Here is a 19,674-nt window from a genome sequence, read left to right as displayed (position 1 = left end):
AAAAACAATCTTTTGCTTTTTTATGAAACAAAGCATGTGAACGTATGGTGAGCGAGTAGACTCCTACCTGCTCTTGAGGCCACATAGAGGAGGAAGGGCAAGTCCAGACTGGAGGCAAAGGATATAAGCCTGCTGGGTTGCTCCCTTCTGCTTCTGTTGACGGGGTCTGTCTCCCCGGGTGTTCTTGGCTCTGTACCCTCAGAGCTGACCTTGATGCCTGTCTCACTCAAGCCCTCCTCGTCTCCTCTCTGTTTGGCTGCCCCATAAGAGGTAGGCAGAGAGAGTTGTCTGGATCTTTATCTTCTCTTGCTTCTGTATGCCATATCACAGTTCTGGACATTTTCTGCCTAGAAAAGTGGTTCTCAACCTTCCTAATGCTACAGTCCTTTAGAACAGTTCCTCATGTTGTGGTGACCCACCCAAGGATAAAATTTTCATAGCCACTTCGTAACTGTAATTTTGCAACTGTTATGAATCATAATATAAAATTTGGATATACAGAATATCTGATATGCAACCCCTGAGAAAGGGTTGTTTGACCCCCTCAAAGGGGTTGCGACCCACAAGTTGAGAAACTCTGGTCTAGGACTCTTGGTGGTTGACTCTATGCATGTCCCCCTTCCGTCCCATAGACCCAGGGCTGGGAGTGGCTGCTCTTCTCCCTGTTGCTGGTCTTTGAACATCCCATCATCCTTGTCTCTCTTGAAGGGACCCACAATATCCATTACACAGTTCTCAGGGAACACCTTGTTGGGCCTTTGGTTGATACTGATTCTTGGCTCAGAAGGCATTCGCTTTCTTACATTAGACACCAATTTTTCTATTTGTTCTATACTTACGTGCCGTTTCTCCATCTGTCTACTCAATGCAGAGGGAATTCGGATCAGCTCTCCATGATGGACCTGTAGGTGGGCTCTTGTACCTTTTGAATCATTCCTCCCTATGTGTTCTGGAGGTTTCACTGACACTTAAGCTGGGAGAGCTAAAGGGAACCAGGAGCAGGTGTGTATGTCCAGTCTCTTCCTGGGAAATGTTTAAAAACTGTGGAAGAAGGAAGGGTGGGTCCCCCTGTTTCATGGTGCTTAAACTTTTCTGTGTTGCAAATATTTTTTATCAGGCTGATTTTAAGTCAGGAATATATTACCACGCACAGACTGGGAGGAGAGGCTGTCTAACCATCAACTCTTGACAGCTGATACTAGCTGCTTCCAGGATATTGCAGTTTATGTGTAGGTAGGGCAGATTAAAATGAGGATGTTTGCATCATTGTTGGGACCAAATAGGTTAAAATATTCCGGTAAAGAAGTTTGTTGATTATCATGGCACAACACAGAGGTCTTACTTACCAGGTGCACATGACTGGGGAGCACAGGTGTGTTTGGTCCAACTGCTGTAGTCACTCCAGTTTTCAAAGGGGAGACACAGGCTACCTCGTGATCCTAGGATCCCAGCACATGTGACAGTTTCTGCACCCTTGAGCATGTTGGCTTATTAGCTGCAAAGTAAGTTTCAGTTAGAGATCCAAGCTTGCTTTTATTCTTTCTCATATTAGTTTTATGTCTAATTAGCATCACGGATGGGGTGTGAATACATTTTTGAAAGGTGTTGGAGCAACTGCCTTGTTAGCATTGTCATGTTCTGAACACATTCCTCAAGTGGGATCAAAACTAGCCAAAACTTGGAATTTGGAAGCCAGAGCCATTAACAAAATAAGTGAAAAAGTTCAGGCATTTCTGCAGATACTAAATAACTTTTAGCATTTTTTAAAAAGCAGATTAAATGTCCACCATGATTCTCTACATATATGTCTGAATGAAACAGTCTAAAAGCCAGCAGAGGAGATTCAAGAGATGGTTGAGCAGTTAGAGTACTGGATACTCTTGCACAATACCTAGGTTTGATTCTTGGCACATACAAGGTTGCTCACAACCATCTGTAATTCCAGTTCCAGGGGATCTGATGCCCTTTTCTGACCCCTGAAAATATCAAGCATGCATATGGTGATCATATATACATGCATACAAAACATGCACGTGAGTGTGTGTGTGTGTGTTTGTGTGTGTGTGTGTGTGTGTGTGTGTGTGTGTTAAAAATTGAATATTTGAAAAGTCAGGAAAAGCCTAAATAGGAATCTATTTTTAAACCTATATGCACATAGAATTTCTGCAAATATATAGTACCTAAAATCCAGTAGTGGAACTTGTTGGTAGAAGGAAGGTGGACCTCTAGATTGGGTCAGCTCTCTGGGTAGCAATAAAAGTGACTACCAGTAAACCTGCTTTTAATCATCACTGTGTGCTAATTCTAAACCATGTCTGTTATGGAATAGTCCTTGAAGAAGATCTGTTGTTGGTTTAAGCATCACACAAGTTTCAGTATTATATGTGCCAGCCACAAGCTTGTGTGTGTGTGTGTGTGTGTGTGTGTGTGTGTGTGTGTGTGTGTGTGTGTATTCTATAATACAGTACTTGCCCTTTTGCAAACAGTGTGTTTTATACAGAAGCTAATTTGGAAAATTCCCATCTATCCACTTGGCTCTCATATATAACAATGATTCAGTTATTTATGCCTGTTTCTGGGACAAGCTCATAATATTTCAAGTTCACTACTGATAAAGTTTCTAACTTCAACCCTTTAGGACATTCTTGCATTTAAGTAGTAGGTTAAAATAAACAATATAGTGTAGAGACTATAAAAATGATTGAATAACTTGAGTTATGTCTATTTTTTGTGCGTGGACCCCTTTGAGTTTAGATGATAAACAATGAAACAGTGCTAGTTGTGGGGTATATGTTATTTAGTGCAGATATGGTTCCTGCACAACATTTTTCTGAATTTGATTTATTCCTTAAAGTAGAAATGTTTTTGTTTTAAAATTAAGTAAAAAAAATAAAACTTTGGATCAATATCATGAACTAGCAATTGTCTGGACTTTAACTTGAATAGATTTCATTTCTTTCTTATTAACTTTTCTGGCATTATTACACAAGCAAGCTCAGTGAAAGGGAAGTTTAACTCTCTCTCTCTCTCTCTCTCTCTCTCTCTCTCTCTCTCTGTGTGTGTGTGTGTGTGTGTGTGTGTGTGTGTGTGATGCATTGTGTGTTAGGAGGTGGGCGTGCACCATGGTGAGCATGTGGAAGTCAGAGGACAACGCTGTGAATTTCATTCTTTCCTCCCACCTTTAAGTAGGTCTGGAGATTGAACTCAAGTCATTAGATTTGTGCATTAAGTGCCTCTATCTGTTGAGTCATCTTGCCAGACCTATTTTTTCTTATTTTCTTATCTGTTTTCATGTTTTGTTTACAACTACATTGTGGGTATATAAGCTAGGCAAATTGTTTTTAAGCAAATAGAGTAAGTACCTACAATTTGAGAGACCCATCTTGTATGCTTTTCTATCAACTCCCCCAGTGCATCTGCCTTGTAACTACACTGTTTTGCACATAATTTAAAAGAAAATCATCCACATCAACCACTAAGATATATCCTAAAGGCTTCCAGGTTCAACAGGTCCTGGCATCAGAGAGAAACATGTTTCCAGAGCCTATGGAAGAAGGTGACCACCCAAGTTACTTAACTTCCTAGAGTGGCTACTGCAGGCTTAGGGACTGACTGAATGAACATCCCCAGAACACTGCAACCCCAATGCTAAATAGTCAAAGGCCAGAAGATGAGAAAACCAGAAACTGTCTGTCTAGCCCAGCTGTTAAACATCGCACATACATACATGCAATGCACACACACATCATACACACACATACACATAATACACACACACACACACACACACACACACACACACACACACACACTCATGTGCAGACACACATTTTGGTAAGACAGCACCTTTTCTTCATTTGGCGGTATCATTACCCAATATGAACCCTGTCCATCTTATTTATCATCAGTAATTGTAATTCCCATATGAGCAGTAGGAGAAGTTCAGGTGTCTCATTACTGTAAACACCAACCCGAACCCAATCTGATATTTCTTATAGACTAAAATGTCTAGAGATGGAATTTACTCCTGGAGTCTTACCAGCAGCCAATAAAGCAAAAATGCCTCTGCTGGCAGATCTCAAACTTGCCCATTAGTGTGCTGTTTTAGGTTTTAGATGAAAACCATTTTTCATGTTCTCCGCAAGGACAGGCTAAGCAACAGGGCTCAGTAAGCTAGGCTCGAAAGCAGTTTTTTTTTATTTTTTTAAGTAACAATTAAAATAGTATATTAAGGAAGTTTAAGGTTGAGACTGTTAAAAAATATTTATTGTCCCTTCTGATTATCATGTGTCTGTGAAAGCAATATATTGCACTCCCAGTGATAGCTGGTGTGGGTTGTTTGTATTCCTAACTTAATGTGCTCAATGTAACTGCACATGGAATCTGTCCTGTTTCTAGGAATTAAGTCTACCAGAGGTTAGCCAAATGTGGTAGCTCATCCCTTTAATTCCAGACTGATGCAAAATAATTGCTGTGAGTTCTAGAACAGCCTGGGCTACAGCGTGTCTGTCTTCAAAAAAAAGTTCTTAGGTAATAGATCTTGAGAAAAAAATAGCTCTTCAATGTGTCAGATTAATTTTTAAGGTATGGGCAAAGGATGGAGAAAACTTTTACAGTCTGCAGGAGGAATAATCAATTCTTGGGGCTCTCCCAAGTAATCTTTGAATTTAGAAGTTCAGAACAAAGTTTTTTTTTTTTTAAATCAGGTAAATTTCAGACAAGATCATGTATTCATGTAGTTCCAGGTCAAAGCTGCACTGTCAGAGTCAAGCTTGCTTGACATGAGGATATTTTATGCCTCTCAGTGTCCAAGTGACTTCTTCTCCATAGCCTTCATAGGGCAGAAAATTACTTGGGTATCAGCAGCAATTTGTTCATGTCGAGCTGGTGACTATTGCGCATGTTTGAATGCCCATTCTCTGTACAGGTTGGTTTCTGTGCTGGGATAACACACGAGAAACTAACTGCTATGCTCATTTCTTTGTGTGAGCACAGTTCAGTTGGATGGGAGGTTTGGCGAAGTTATCAAAATGGTGCTTGAGAACAGAGCTGTGTTTTCATTTTCTAAGGGTAAGGCAGAGTCCCACTAGACTCTCAGTGCATGCTGTGTCTATTCCCATGTTTGTTTTTGCTCCCCTGTATCTATCTCCCTAGATAGGGGATGTGTCTCCCAAACCAGGCAGGAGTCAGAAGAGAGCTTGGAAATGGAAGAGCAGGTTGAAAAATGACATATTTTGGAACATTTTGCTTTAACCTGGAGATCTGAAAGTTGAGCATGCTGGTGTCAGACTGCCCATTTAAGGTCCAGACAGCATGAGATTTGCAGAGAATTTCTACTTTTATCCTCTGCCCTTGCCCTCACAAATGACTGTCACATGTAGAAGTAGCGACAAGGAGAAGCAGAGCTGGTAAAGTTGCCCAGGGTGTTTAGGGTGTTAGAGTGCATGGAACACTATTTAGAAGTTTTGAGGGAACTTGGTGAAGTCTAAAGAAATGATTTTTATATTACGAAGTTTACATAGTGAGTGACTGATGAGTGAAATCATGATCAATCTGATTGGACAGTTCTGTCCTCTGGTTCATTCACCAAGGCTCCTTATGGCAGATTTGAACTTCTAGTGGCTCTGTGAGAGTGAACTAAAACAGAGGCAATCAGATTTGCTTCATGGCCTTTTGGCCAAGATCAAGTGGAAAAGCCTTCAGAAAAACAGACTAAATTTATTTTTGGTGTGTGATGAACCTCACTGAGCCCCACAGTGTCAGGGGATTGCTGTTTATTTATCATAGACATACCAGTGCTGTTGGAGGACTTTTTTTGGAAAGTTGTCATTGTTTTTTGGCTGTTATAATACATATTGCTGGGCAGAGAGAGAGAGAGAGAGAGAGAGAGAGAGAGAGAGAGAGAGAGAGAGAGAGAGAGACAGACAGACAGAGAGACAGAGAGACAGAGAGAGAGGAGTGTTAAAAGTTTCCAAGTTATTAACAGTGAAATCTAAATCAGTCTATGCAGTTCCAATGAGATTTTTTTTTTGGCATTTATGATTTTCTTCATTGATTGGTTTCTCACACACATAAAGCTCAGAAGTTAAATAAGCATTTTTTAATGGAATGTTTTAATCCTATAAAAATGTTCTATGCCCACACTGTCAGATAAGCAACCATTAGCTACATGTCACTTTCAAGCACTTGAAATGTGACTAGTGGGACTGAAAAAAAAATCTAATCTTTAATTAATTTTAGCTTAAATAGTCACATAAGGCTATGATCTATCATAACTGAACAGTGCCGATCTAATCTCTTAATTCAATTTTCCCTGCAAAGTTAATATAGGAAGTAACTCATAAAACAGCCATAACAGCAATGAAACTCTGCACACATTTCATATAACATGCGCTATACCACTCAGCCATGACTGGCTTTCTCCTGCCTGTGCTCATTATCATTTTATGCAACAATGCTTTGGCTCCCCACTTATCTGTGCATCTCTTGAGGGAAGATGTTGGGATTTACATTTTTGTACCCTCGAAGTAACTACCACTAAAAACCTGTAGCTAAGCATTCTACTAATAAATACTGACTGCCTACAATGACACTTATTAATTTGTGAGAAGACATAGCTGACCTCATTGATTGCAGATTCTGTGTTTCTGGTTAGATCTGCTTGTGAAGGTTTATTTGTAACTGTCTCAAACATTCCATTGTTTCTGCAGCTACTCACATACACTTGCAGAGTGCTGACAAATTTGAATTGCATGTTATGTATGCTCTCAACCTAGGTCCAACAAGCACATGCCCTGCTTTCCCGTTTCAGGTCTCACATGTCAGCATGCGACCTTTACGCAGCACACACAATTCATTTGATGCCACATTTTTTGTTTCATTTTTCTATATTCTTTAGTGTTTTAACATTAAAATGGCTCTATGCACAGTGCTGGTGTTGTCTGGTGTTGCAAAGCCCAAGAAAGCTATGGTGTACTTTGGAGAGGAAAGACCCATTTGCTAGATTAGCTAAACTTCATTCAAACATTAATCACAGAGCTGCTATAAGGTGTACTGAGTAAGGAATCTTTAACAGGCAGTAATGTATACTGATATTATACACTGATGGATTAACAAGATGTCTCAACCAGAGGCTAGTAGGAACCTAACCCTGTATTTCTCTTTTGGAGCAACCCTTCAGTGTTGGTTGATTTAGTATTTGTAGATATTTTATAGAATATAACTACTGTGAATAATTGGAGTCTATAGCATATGTACACACACACACACACACACACACACACACACACACACACACACACACACAAATCTAGAGTATATGAAACAAGTTCATTTTCTAAGCCCAGTGCATCTGGAGAACTGGGTCCAGCTGAAAGTTGCAGTGATGGTCCTGAAGAGAGGGCTATTCTAATGGAATCTTTGCACTCTTGGCCCAGTGTTTTCCTTCCCATTTCTTGGGATTCTCACCTGCACACTTGATCTTTTCCCAATGGTTCCTGTGATGATGAGCAAGTTAAAAGAATACCTGCGTAGTGAATACAGAAGCCTGGCCACATTTCAGAGTTTGGGTTTATCCAAAGAAGGTTTATGACAAAGACACATGCCATTTGTCAACAGTGGGTTTTTCCTCTGTGCTTACCAGTGTTAGATTTCCCTGAGGGAAACAGCTCTTCCTTCCTGTAGTTGTTTCACTGGCCAATTGCAGTAAAAATCCTTTAGTTTCCCACTTTGCAAAAATGACCAGGGAACTAGTTCCATTGGGATAAATCATGTTCTTAATCTTGCTTGTCCCAGATCTTTGTTGTTGCCACATTTTTGAAATGAGTACAGTCAGGAGCCATAATTGGCTTTAATATTTATGAATTCTTTGGTCATAAACTAAGATTCTGATGTAAAAACGAAGACACAGAACTTGTAAGATGTGACAGTGCCATAGCAAAGAGTGCAATAAAAACTTTCCCACCACTACCGTGTTCAGTAACCTGTATTAAACACACATGCACATGCATGTAAGTGTGTGCACACACACAGGCATGAAACTGTATAGCAGCTTATTGCTTAGTGAGAGACATATATTAACTTTTAAACAAAACCAACTGGTAGCTTCAAGTAAACCAAACTTTTAAGGAGTTTTTCATTTGGATAAACATATTTATTAGCCCCTAAGAATTTCTAGAAAACCAACTTATTTTCTTGATTGCAATGATTGAAAACTGGATTTTGCCATTCCACAGCCCACATTTAACATGTCACACTGGGAATAGTTATATTTGAACAACTTGAAAGTGGTCTCATTTTAGTCTGTCTCCACTGTGAGATACAGGAATGAGATAAACCCTTAGCATTCATTTCACTAGAAATTGACAATCAGTCAAAGTGGTAAAAAACAAAACAAATAAACCAAAAACATTCCATTTGGATCTACCATTCATACTGTGTTTGTTATAGGCATTTTTTTCTTTGTAAAAATTGCGTATATCATTTTCACTAGTTTTATTTCAGGAGGGCATGTGTCACTTTGCTTAAGTCTGAGAAGAATTTCAAAAGTTAGTTGTCAAAATTTATCAGCAGCTGTCGCCACCCTTCTGTTTTCCTGCCTCCCCCAGCACCCCAAAGCCTGGCAAGCCGTGATCCAGAAGCTTAAGTTGTATAGTTGAATTTTCCAAGAAGCAGACTTACCTTGCAGTGAGCAGAAACTAAACTGAGCACCCCACCAGCAGGCACCCTAAGCTAGACCATGAATAATCCCTTAATAATGTATTTCTGTGTATGTACATCTGTGATATTTTTGTGATTTCATATTTATTTCCTTTAAAGTACCCTCCCATTGTCTAAGCTTCATATATCTTAAGACTTTGTGGCACTCTACCTCTGTGGGCCCCTAGGCCTATGTGCTTTTTTTTCTCTCCTATAACATAGGCAGCAACTTGACCTGATCTGGGAAGCTATGGCTAATCCGACATTCTGGTGTTCCATCTTCTGCTGCTGGGCTAGCTCACTGACTTACCCTGCTTAGAGATGACTCTAGCAGTTATTAATACATGCACGTTTAATCTGTATCATCCATGTTTGCAGGAGGGAGAGATTTTTATAAGGGATTGGTTCATCCTGTCAGTGTGGAGGTTGGCAAGTTCAAAACCAGGGGCATAGCATCCTGGTTCAAGTCCAAAGGCTGCCAGGCTACTGTGCAACTAGAGGACAGACATTCTAACTCAGACGCTGATGCCTGGGGTAACATCAGCCTTGGACTCTGTTTTAGATTTTCAACAGTGTAGAACACATTGTGGGAGTCTGTCTGCTTAGCATACTGGGTTCAATGTCAATTTTATCCTCAAACATTCATAATACCATCTGGCCAAATATTTGGACACCCTAGTATAGCCTATTGGTGTTAATACATAAATTTAAGCACCACACTCTATCGAATAAATCAGCTGTTATTTCTACAAAGGAACTGTTTATACTCGGGTTCATAATGAACATTTCTTTTAAAGAAAAAACTTGTAATTGTGTTTCATGTATTATATAAAATGTTGTCATAATCCTACATAAAACAATTAGAGCAGAAAGGGGGAAATGTCTTGTGTTTGAGCAATCTGTTGTCTTACTCAAACCAGAGTCAAGAATATGATCCGGTTCAGCTCCACCTGTAGATTCTGGAATGTCTTATTTAGGGGCAGGACTTTACAGACAGAAATACTCAGGACACCTTTGAAACTAAGAAAAAAACAAAACCCAGCAGAAAACAAACAACATAGTTACAGAAGAATCCTGTTTCACGGGAACTGTGTCTGCAGAGATCTACCACACATGGTGGGGGGGGGGGGCTAATGTGACTGACAAAGGACAGACATGTTGGGGCTTACAGAATCGTCCACAGACAAGTTGGGCTATGGATGGGCAAGAGAGGGTCTTGGTGGAGTTTTTGCAAGGTTTAAAATTAAGAAACGACTCCTCACAGTAGAGATTGAAGGCTACAAACTGAACTATGGGGATGACAGCTGTGAATAAGCAAAATTTTTATGACAGGACTTTTTTGCTTTAGAAAGGCCTGAATGAGATGTTTCTTCATAAAATGTTAGTTTGTGTGTGTCTTTGAGAACTGTTTCTCCTCCCCCTTGAAGCTAAGTGAGACTTTGCTACATTCAAGGGTATTCATTTTGACCTTGAAACTTCATATTAGTACGTTTTCAATTGCCTTTAACAGCTATGTGCTTAAATGTTGAATGCCCCATTCCTTCTGTGCTTTCAGAGTCTGCTCCAAGAATATCCCATGGGGTGGGAAGTACAGACTTACAAGCTCTCTGAAAAGCAGTTTGAGGAGAGATTCCTGACTCTATTAGGCAGCCCCGGAAGCATCTGGAAGCTGAGGTAAGGGAGTGCTATGCTGTTCTGCATTTGAGATCAGCCTAGGCTACACTTTGAGTCCTTGTCCCAAAGAAAACACACAAAACCATCCTCCAAAACAGACAAATGAATAAACAGAACCAAGCCACAGGGAAGATAAAAATCTAGATTAATAAAACTCACAAAAGTATGTGTATTCCTGTGTGCTGGATGGGCAGAAGGGAAGGAGAGGGGTGACGGAAAGGAGCCCTTGGACTTGTCCAAACAGTCAGACACAGACTCACCTCCTGTAACTATAAGGCAATTGTGAAACACCGGTGTCCTTGTTATGAGTGACATAGAGAGTTGAATGGCACAAAGTGGCCATCAATTTGATGGTATTAGAACAGAAATGTTAAGAAGTTAATTTTCTTTTCAATTTCTATCAGCGATATGTTCTAGGATACCCAAAATATTATTCGGGCCAGGCTCATCATTTAGTTTACTCCCTAGTTAGGGCTTTGTTGATTATGAGTTTAGAAAACTTCCCACCATTCAGGTAAGTCAGGAACTTGAAAAACCAGACTGACGCTTTTACAGAATGGGCTACTCAAACCACACTGGACTTTGGTCTAAAGAAACTATAAAATGTGATTTAAGCATTGTATTTATTATTGTTGTGTGTATGTGTGTGTGGCCTGTATGTGAATTTGAGTGTGAGAGTGTGTGTCACATAGTTTGTCGGCAGGGATCAGAATACAAATTTTAGGAGTTAGTTGTCTTCTTCCACTATGAGAACTAAACTTGGGTATTGGGATAACATGATAAGTGCCCTGACCCACTGAGCCTTCTCACCAGCCCAAAAATGTGATTTTGTTTTGTTTTTGTTTTTGTTTTTTTGTAATAACTAGAAATCCATTTTAGATCCTCTGGCTCAGGTGCCTTACTTCTGCAATGGCTGTCAAACAAGAGTGATTTGGTCCCCTAGGAAATCTGAGTTTGTCTGGGGACATTGTTTTTTTATGATAGGAGGATTACTATTGGCATCCAGGAAGAGGAGGCAGAGATGAGCTAAGCAGTCTCCAATATGCAGGGAAATTCTACTCAAGGGAGAATTATCTGGTTCCAAATGGCAGTAGTCCAAGGCTGGGAACCTTGTATCTAAATACATCTATCAAGTCTGAGTTTATGCTAGGTGTCTGGTTTCTCATCCACTTGCTATTGCATTCTTTGCTATCGAAAACAAGAGCTACCATCTGTGACCTCAGCAGGTAGTCAGGCATGCAGGCATCTAGCCTAGTTCCAAACTATAGATGCCCTGTCTCTTGAAAGCACTCAAATGACATATCAGATCACTCCCATTCTTGCATGGAACATAAAGGGATGCCCTCACCCCCTACGCCCATGCCCCAACAAGGAGATCAAAGTCAATTGTAAGCAGTTAGGGCAGCTTCTGAACTTCAACAGGCACTTGGCACCCTTGCTCTATTGACTAATGCAATGCTTAGGGAAAAAGTGGTTGTTCTGGTTCTTTGGGAAGCAAAGACCAGTTTATGTAAAAATACCACAAAGCTGCTTCAGTGTGAAGCATGCAACCCCCCCCCCCCAATCCTGGTCCTCACATGCAGGGAAACGTTGGAACTCAGGCCTTCCCTGCAGCAGTGAATGCCAGAGCTGGTACCCTGCAGATACTGAGATATAAACAGGAACACAAGCAAGAAGACTGACTTGAGAATTTGTAGTGAGAGAATGTGATTAAGAAGTATGTATCCTGTAAGCAAAATGATGGGATGTTCAACCCAGGCCTCCGAGAAATGTTTAACTTCAACTTTGCTTGACCTTGTGGTGGTGTCTTGTGAACCCTCTTATCTACCTCATGATGGTGTTTTCTTTTTCATCAGCTCCTGCAAATTGTTTTGGCTACAGTGAAAGCTGATATCTCTCACTTTGTTCAAATGGATTAGGAAACAAACTCCAGTTAAAAAAAAAATCCCAAGGATAGAAAGAAAACCCAAGCGGGTTAGAGTTTGTTTTTATTTCACCAGTTCTATCATACAGAGTCATCATTTGCAAATTGGAAATTCGAGCTGTGCTGAATCCCCAAAGGCAATTTTTAAATATGCTTGCGTATAAAGTGTGCAATTTACAGGCCCATTCTTGAGTTTTCTTTGTGTATTGCAGCCCAGATTCTACGTTTGTAAAACAGGGCAATGGCCAGCCTTGTGAGTGGGTAGAGCATGTAGAGTGGACCTCAATGTCCCTTTCAGATGGGGCCAGAGTGTAATGTGACCGCAGTGTAATAGGTAGTCTTTTGCTACTATAAAGGGATGAGTGTCCAGAGATCACCACTAAGTCCTTTGGTGAGGAGGACTGACCTAGAAGAGAGAAATCCCAGTGTACCCTAGTGAACCTGTAATCTCAGAAGCCACAGGACAGTAAACGTCTTCACCACTGGCTCAAAAGGCAGAGTCCTCTCCAGTAACAAGCAACCTTCTCCAGGGCCAGTGTGTGAACCACAAAAATGGTCCAGCATTGGGTCCATGTTATCAGCAGTTATCGCTCACTCAGGTACTGGCAATAAACAGAATGTCTGCTACTCCCCCCGGGCTGCTTGAAGATTGGCCAGCTCAGAGCTTAACATCTTCAGGAAGATGAGGTTTTCCTAGAAAGGTGTCAGGACACCCTGCTCTGTGACATCTAAAAAGCAATGGTGATAAGCACAATGTTATTCTCTAATACATTACCACATTCAAAAAATACTTGCCATTTTAATCATATTCATGGCGTGCTTTTCTGGAAAATGTATCTAATTCCCAAACCAGAGCATTATTTGTTTTCCACTCCTTGGAATTCATTCTGACTCAGGAGACCAGCTCCAAGACTTCAAGGCTGTGTAACAAGTCACATCAGCCCATTTGGGAAACTAGATGTCAGTCGATTCTTAGAGCTAGAAGGATCTTGGGGGGTCATGGTAGTTTTACAATGGAAGTAGATAGAGAACAAATAAAGTTATTTGTTTAAGTTACAAGGTTATTGAATGAATGAGTTATGATTTTCTCTAGGTGGTTTGCGTCCAAGATCCTTTGCTCTTTTTATTACACTCTTCTGGGTAAGATTATTTAGTCCTATAATTGACCATGCAAATATCTATAAAACAAATTTCATAGTAAAGTATGTTTAAGTGTCCCAATGTTTCAATTGCATAATATAATCTGGTGTAGCATATTTTCCATGAACATATTTCTTTAGTATTTTTTCCTGAAGTTAGACCTGTAGTTGGTTGACTACAATGTCTGTAGCTTCTAGCTACTCTCTGAGGCTCACTGGCCTTGGAACCAGACAGGGGTTGTTGCTGGAGCTGTAGTTGCAGCTAATTGCTCTCCACTCTGTGATCTCCTCCAAACCATATGCCAGAACTTCTCAAGATTTTGAGAAACTTATACACATACTCTTCTGTTCTTCTCAAATCCAGAATGGAGCTGTTATATCTTTCATTCTGCATGATTTCTTCCTCTGTAAGACACACACACACACACACACACACACACACACACACACACACACACACACACATATCGGCTCTTCCTGGAAGCAATTCAGTAGCATTCTTCAGGTCAAAAGATGGACTAAATATGTTTTAAAGCAAGACTCACTACTGTTATGCTTTAAACACAGGAACAGCTGGGCACCGGTGGCGGTGGCGCACACCTTTAATCCCAGCAATAGGGAGTCAGAGGCAGGCGGATCTCTGTGAGTTTCAGGCCAGTCTGGTCTACAAAGTGAGTTCCAGGACAGCTAGGACTGTTATAAAGAGAAACTATGTTTCAAAAACTCAAAAGCAAATAAAACCAACCAACCAACCAACCAACCAACAAAATTACATGGATAGTCTTAGCTTGGCACTACCTACCATATGTTTGAAGAAGCTTTTCTCATTTTTATCACAAGGCTCCCCCTGAAGGTCAGAGCTGAAGGAATTCATCTCCTAGTGGAGGACATAATTAGCCAGTGACAAGATGCCCTCAAAAGGGGTATCCTGCAGACCTCCATGGAGGAAGGTGGTGGGACAGAAGGCCCATTGTAATGCGTGGGATGGAAAATGAGCTTCGATGCTTAAAATGTTTCATAACTCCCAATCAGGCTGAGCCTCCTCCTGTCAGCCCACTGAGAGGCTGTGGCTGTGAGAAGAGGCAGCTGATGCTGTGTTATTCTGGGGGAGGGGTGGTGGATCCCGCTGTTTGGCTTCTAAATTGTAATGGCTTCTTTTCTGGTCCTATTGTCTTAAAACAAAACAAAGCAACATCAAACTACATGCTATATGATTCCATTTATATGAAATATTGCAAACCCATGGAGACTTGAAAGTATAAACTCATGGATATATGAACATAGAGGAAAGGGTTTAGGGGTAGCTGCTATTGGGTAAAGCTTCCAGCATGCTTTGGAAGGTAAAAATGGCAGCTTGTGCTTACTGTACACCAGCCATTGTTCTTATAGGTATATGTTCACTCATTTAGCCCCTGCTCCCTTTCCTGAAGTGGGTGCCATCACACAGTTCCAACTTATAGATTAGGGAGCTGAGGCCCAAGGAGTTTCCATGACTATTTCATGCTCACACAACTGGAGCTCCTCATCTCACAGTCTTGCTTTAGAACCCACACATAGACTGCAGGGATTGGCTCTTTCCATAGTCAAGCAAGGTCACTGTAGGTTGACTACTGAAAAGGCAGGGGTGAGAGAGGTCATGTTGGTGGAGGAGCTGAGGGTGACCCAGTCTAAATGTTGGCATAGGTCGGGCCTGCAGCAAAGCTTATCTGTACAAACAGATTAACCCTCCTGCCTCCTGTGCCAATGATGTGGCTGACGTCAACATCAACCCACGCTGGCTTTTGTTTGTTTTGAGCTGAGGCCCACAGGCATCTCTTGAAGAAGACTGGTCTGTGTGATAGACCTCTATCACTCCTGGGGACACCTAGAGTTGTTCACCCAGTGGAAGGGATGAAGCAAGCACAGCCCTCATTTCTGATGCAATATTGGCAGCTACCTCAGCATACCATGACCTCAAAGGTCAACAGGTGCACACACTGTCCACTTCAGGCCCTCTGTAAGAAGTGAACAGCAAAGCAGCCTTTTCATATGTCATTATGTTTTAAAATCATATGTACTGATGAGTCCCCTCAGAGATTTAAAGTGACTTTCATTATGAGTCAACAATATATACAAACAACAGTTTTTCATTTTGTTGAATACTTCAAAATAGATGATTTCTGGTGTTCTAATTTTTCTTATTTAGTTTTAAATTCATAATCATAAACTTAACTCTGCAATCCTGCTAGACTTGGAAGGGAATGAGGAAAATATGGAACTTAAAGAACTTCAGTGAAAGAACAGATTACAGGATATTGTGAACAGATGGGGTGCTGTCCAGACCTACAGAAAGAGTGGTGGATAAGATCCTGCAGGTCAAAACCATTAGAGTTGTCCACTGCCAGCAATGGTGCTCTCCTTCCTGGTCTTGCCATTCCTGAACTCAAAACACTCCATGGCTTCTACAATGTTCATGCCTTCTTCCTCGCCACCAAAGACCACATGTTTTTCATCCACTCAGTATTGGCAATGCAAATGAACAACTGGGAACTATTTGTGTTTGCTCCAGCATTTGCCTTGGACAAGATGCCAAGACCTGTATGCTTCAGGATGAAGTTCTTATCCTCAGATCTTTCCCTGTAGATGGACCTGCCACCAGTGCCATAATGGCATATGGAGTCACCACCCTGGCACATAAATCCTGGAATAATTCTGTGAAAGGAAGAACCCTCATATCCAAATCCTTTCTCTCTGGTGCTCAGAACACCAACATTTTCTACTGTCTTTGGAACTTTGTCTTCAAACAGCTCCAAGAAGATGAATCTCAAGGATGTACCATAGCTGTGATGTCAAGAACAGGGTGGGGTTGGCCATGGCCTCAGCCAGAGCAACAGAAGATGGCAACTTTTTGCCCTAGTTTTTCCTGATGATTTTTGTCTTTCAAATAAGTTAAACATATGGACATGCTGAGCAAAGGAGCACTCAGTTCTACTGGGGAGGAGTGAGCTATAGTAGAGGATGTGAGCCTCTGCCTGGGTTTGGAGCCAGTGAGAACTCGGCAGTCATGTGCCCCCAGGCATCTTAGTTATCCTCTCAGGAGTTTGATTTCCTGAGAATAGAATGCAAGCAATTGCACTATTAACCTCCAGTGTTGTAGCAAAGCTTAAATGCCCTTTCCAAGTACAAAATTATGACAACTTAAAGAGCTGAACTGGCTTTATTGTCAGCTCTAAAATTAGGTCACACATCATTCATATATATATATATATATATATATATATATATATATATATATATGCAACAGAAGATCATATATATATGAATTACTTTCCTTATAAGGTTGAAACACCAGTAGAAAGAGTGTCTTCTAGATGTCATAGGGCTATTGCATGCATGAACTCACAGCAGTTGTGGCTGCCTGCACAAGATCTGCATAAAGCCAAGCCAGTCAACATTCTAGCATGGAGTGGGAAGAAGACCATGCACCTCACCCTTAACTAAGGATCTCTGGACAGTTGATGGCCTCTGGGGAAGGGAGAGTCCAGTTTTCTTTAAGGAAGTGGCTGCTGGTAGGTCAACCACACTTCAGTGGACCTCCCTCATACCCAGGAATATTTGGACAGTACAAATTGGCATCAATGGGTTCATTAAAAAAAAAAAAGATGAAGTTGGGGTGAGTAAAACCTTTGGGGATGAATCTGAGAAGAGTTTGGTGTGACTATGATCAAAATACATTGTCTGGAATTTTCAAAGAATTAATGAAATATTTGGAAATTTTACATGTAACGTAATTTTTACATTAGCATGCAAAGGAGCAGATTGTCTTATGGCGTCTACACGCATGCTTAGTTTTAGTGATTTCTCTCACCTGCTCCTTTCACTCATCTCGATGTCCAACCTACATCCTTGTTTATGCCCTCCTATTCCTGGTACCCCCTGCCCACTTCACATCATCTTGTTCTATTATCCTCCCCTCTGCCCATTCTTTAAAGCCCTTGTTCCCACTTTCATATGCCTCTTCCTAGTCTCTGGGCCTCAACTCATCACTTAAAAACATAAAAACACACATATGAAACTTAGAAGCTAGGATCTGCATATGAGCAAGAACATGCAACATTTGTCTTTCTGAGACTACCTCACTTAAAATAACATTTCCCAGTTTTGCTCATTTCCCTAAAATTTTCATAATTTTGTTTTTCTATATGTCTGAGTAAAATTCCCTTGTGGGTATGCACCACATTTTCACTGTCCCTTTATGTGTTCATGGCCATCTAGACTGCTTCCATTTCCTTGCTGTTGTGAATAGAGCAGAAATAAATATGGACACATGGGTATCTCTAAGATAGGATACAGAGTTTCTTGCTTTCCTCAGCATTCTTGAGTGAATTCTTCAAATCACTGTTTTTTTCCCCTCATGAATCCCTAATGAAACTGGCTGGTTCCTTCTATGATTAGAAGGTGTAAGAGACATGTGTTATTCATCCAGAAGGCTAAATAGAATTGTGTGTGCCTCTTGTGGAGAAGAAATATCCACATGTGGACATTGAGGTTTCTTCAGGGACAGTGGTGGACTGGTCTGTTTCTCCTGTCCTTTAGCTTTACAGTGTGCTGCCCTCAGCTCTAAGACCCCACTGCCATAAATCACACACTGACACCTTGTCTCACAATTGATGTGCATGTCTGGATAGCAATCATCCTTTTTCTTCCCTCCAAGTCCATCAATTAGTAAAGGCAACCAAGTATTTAGCACTTGAGCTCAACTTAGTTAAGGACTTTTCACACTTGCTTGCCTGTGTCTCATGCTAAACTCTGTGTCCCTGATTAGAGATTGTCTTGTTAATCTTTCCCTTTCATATAAGTCAGTGAGAGGATAAACTTCAAAGCAAGGAAAAGAACATGAACACAGTGGGAAGGGTGTAGCTTGGAACCGGTCAGAGGTAGTGCTGGGCCCTGCCTCATCTGATTTCACATAGCTGTCCTCCTCAGCCTTGAGAGACCATTGCTCTGTTCTACTTATCTTTTCCCCAGCCCTCTTGGCCATTCCTACTACTCAGGTTGGCCAGGTTGTGTACACTCAAGGCCACTCCACCAATGAGTGTACCAATACTGCTCAATAGAAACATTGTAGGAGCCATAAAGTCCCTTGCAGTAGTCAAACATCCTGAAACCACATAAAAAATACAAAGAAGTTGAGGCTGGAACTCTGTCTCGGTGTTTTGGGGGACTTACTGTCCTTGCAGAGGATGGGGATTTGGTTTCCAGAATCCACACAGAGGCTTCCAGGACATCTGACCCCTCTCCTGGCCTCTCTGGCTCCTGCACACGTGATGCACATATGTTCACCCAGGCTCACATATATACATGTAAATTTTTAAATAATAATTCTTTTTAAAAAATAAAAAGAAGACAAGTGTGATGATGCACATGGTTAATCCCAGCATTGGGGAGGCAGAGGCAGGTTGATCTCTATGAGTTCGAGGCCAGTCTGGTCTACAAAGTGAATTCCAGGACATACAGGATTGTTAGGCAGAGAAACTCTGTCTCAAAATCCCCCAAACAAACAAATACATAATTAAAAAATAAAAAGAAATAAAATTCAGTTTGAAGATATTTTATTAAACTCTATGTATCCAAATGGTATCATTTCAACATGTCACCAACGTGAAGATAATTGAGCTGTCTTAATCTTTTCTCACCTTGGATAAATCTTTGATACTGAATGTGTCTCTCTTCTTACACCACACCTTAACCGTGTCTAGTCACATCATGTCTGGTGACCACACATGGCCAATCGGTATGGTATTAGCATAGGGTTGTGCCCAGTCATTCCAGATAATTATATTTGTAGAAGCAGAAGGGCTGGGGGGGGGTTGTCTTTTCTTCCAATTTACATACAGATGCTGTCTAGACTAATGGTGGCCTGTTACCACGGAGCTCTTCCACACGCTGCTCCCTCTGCTTGAAAGTTGATTTTTGTCCCACCTTCTTCAATGATTCATCTTCAGTTCACGTTCCTATGGCACCACTACTTCTTTTGTTGTTGTTGTTTTTATTTGTTTATTTGTTTGTTTTTGCTTTTTGAAACAGGGTTTCTCTGTATTGTTTTGGAGCCTGTTCTGGAACTCACTGTGTAGACCAGGCTGGCCTTGAACTCACAGAGATCTGCCTGCCTCTGCCTCCCAGGTGCTGGGATTAAAGGCATGCGCCACTAACGCCTGGCAGCACCACTACTTTTTTCAGGAGTCTGGACTCCATCCTTAC

General features: G+C 41.0%; 1 pseudogene; it reads right to left on the bottom strand.

Moving 5' to 3' along the window:
- Window positions 1-15,641: 15,641 nt before the first annotated feature.
- On the bottom strand, window positions 15,642-17,298 carry LOC118238189 (annotated as a pseudogene).
- Between the last annotated feature and the right edge of the window lie 2,376 nt (window positions 17,299-19,674).

This window comes from Cricetulus griseus, chromosome 2 (assembly GCF_003668045.3).
Source record: "Cricetulus griseus strain 17A/GY chromosome 2, alternate assembly CriGri-PICRH-1.0, whole genome shotgun sequence".
NCBI lineage: Eukaryota > Metazoa > Chordata > Mammalia > Rodentia > Cricetidae > Cricetulus > Cricetulus griseus.
This window is presented reverse-complemented; position numbering and strand designations above follow the sequence as displayed.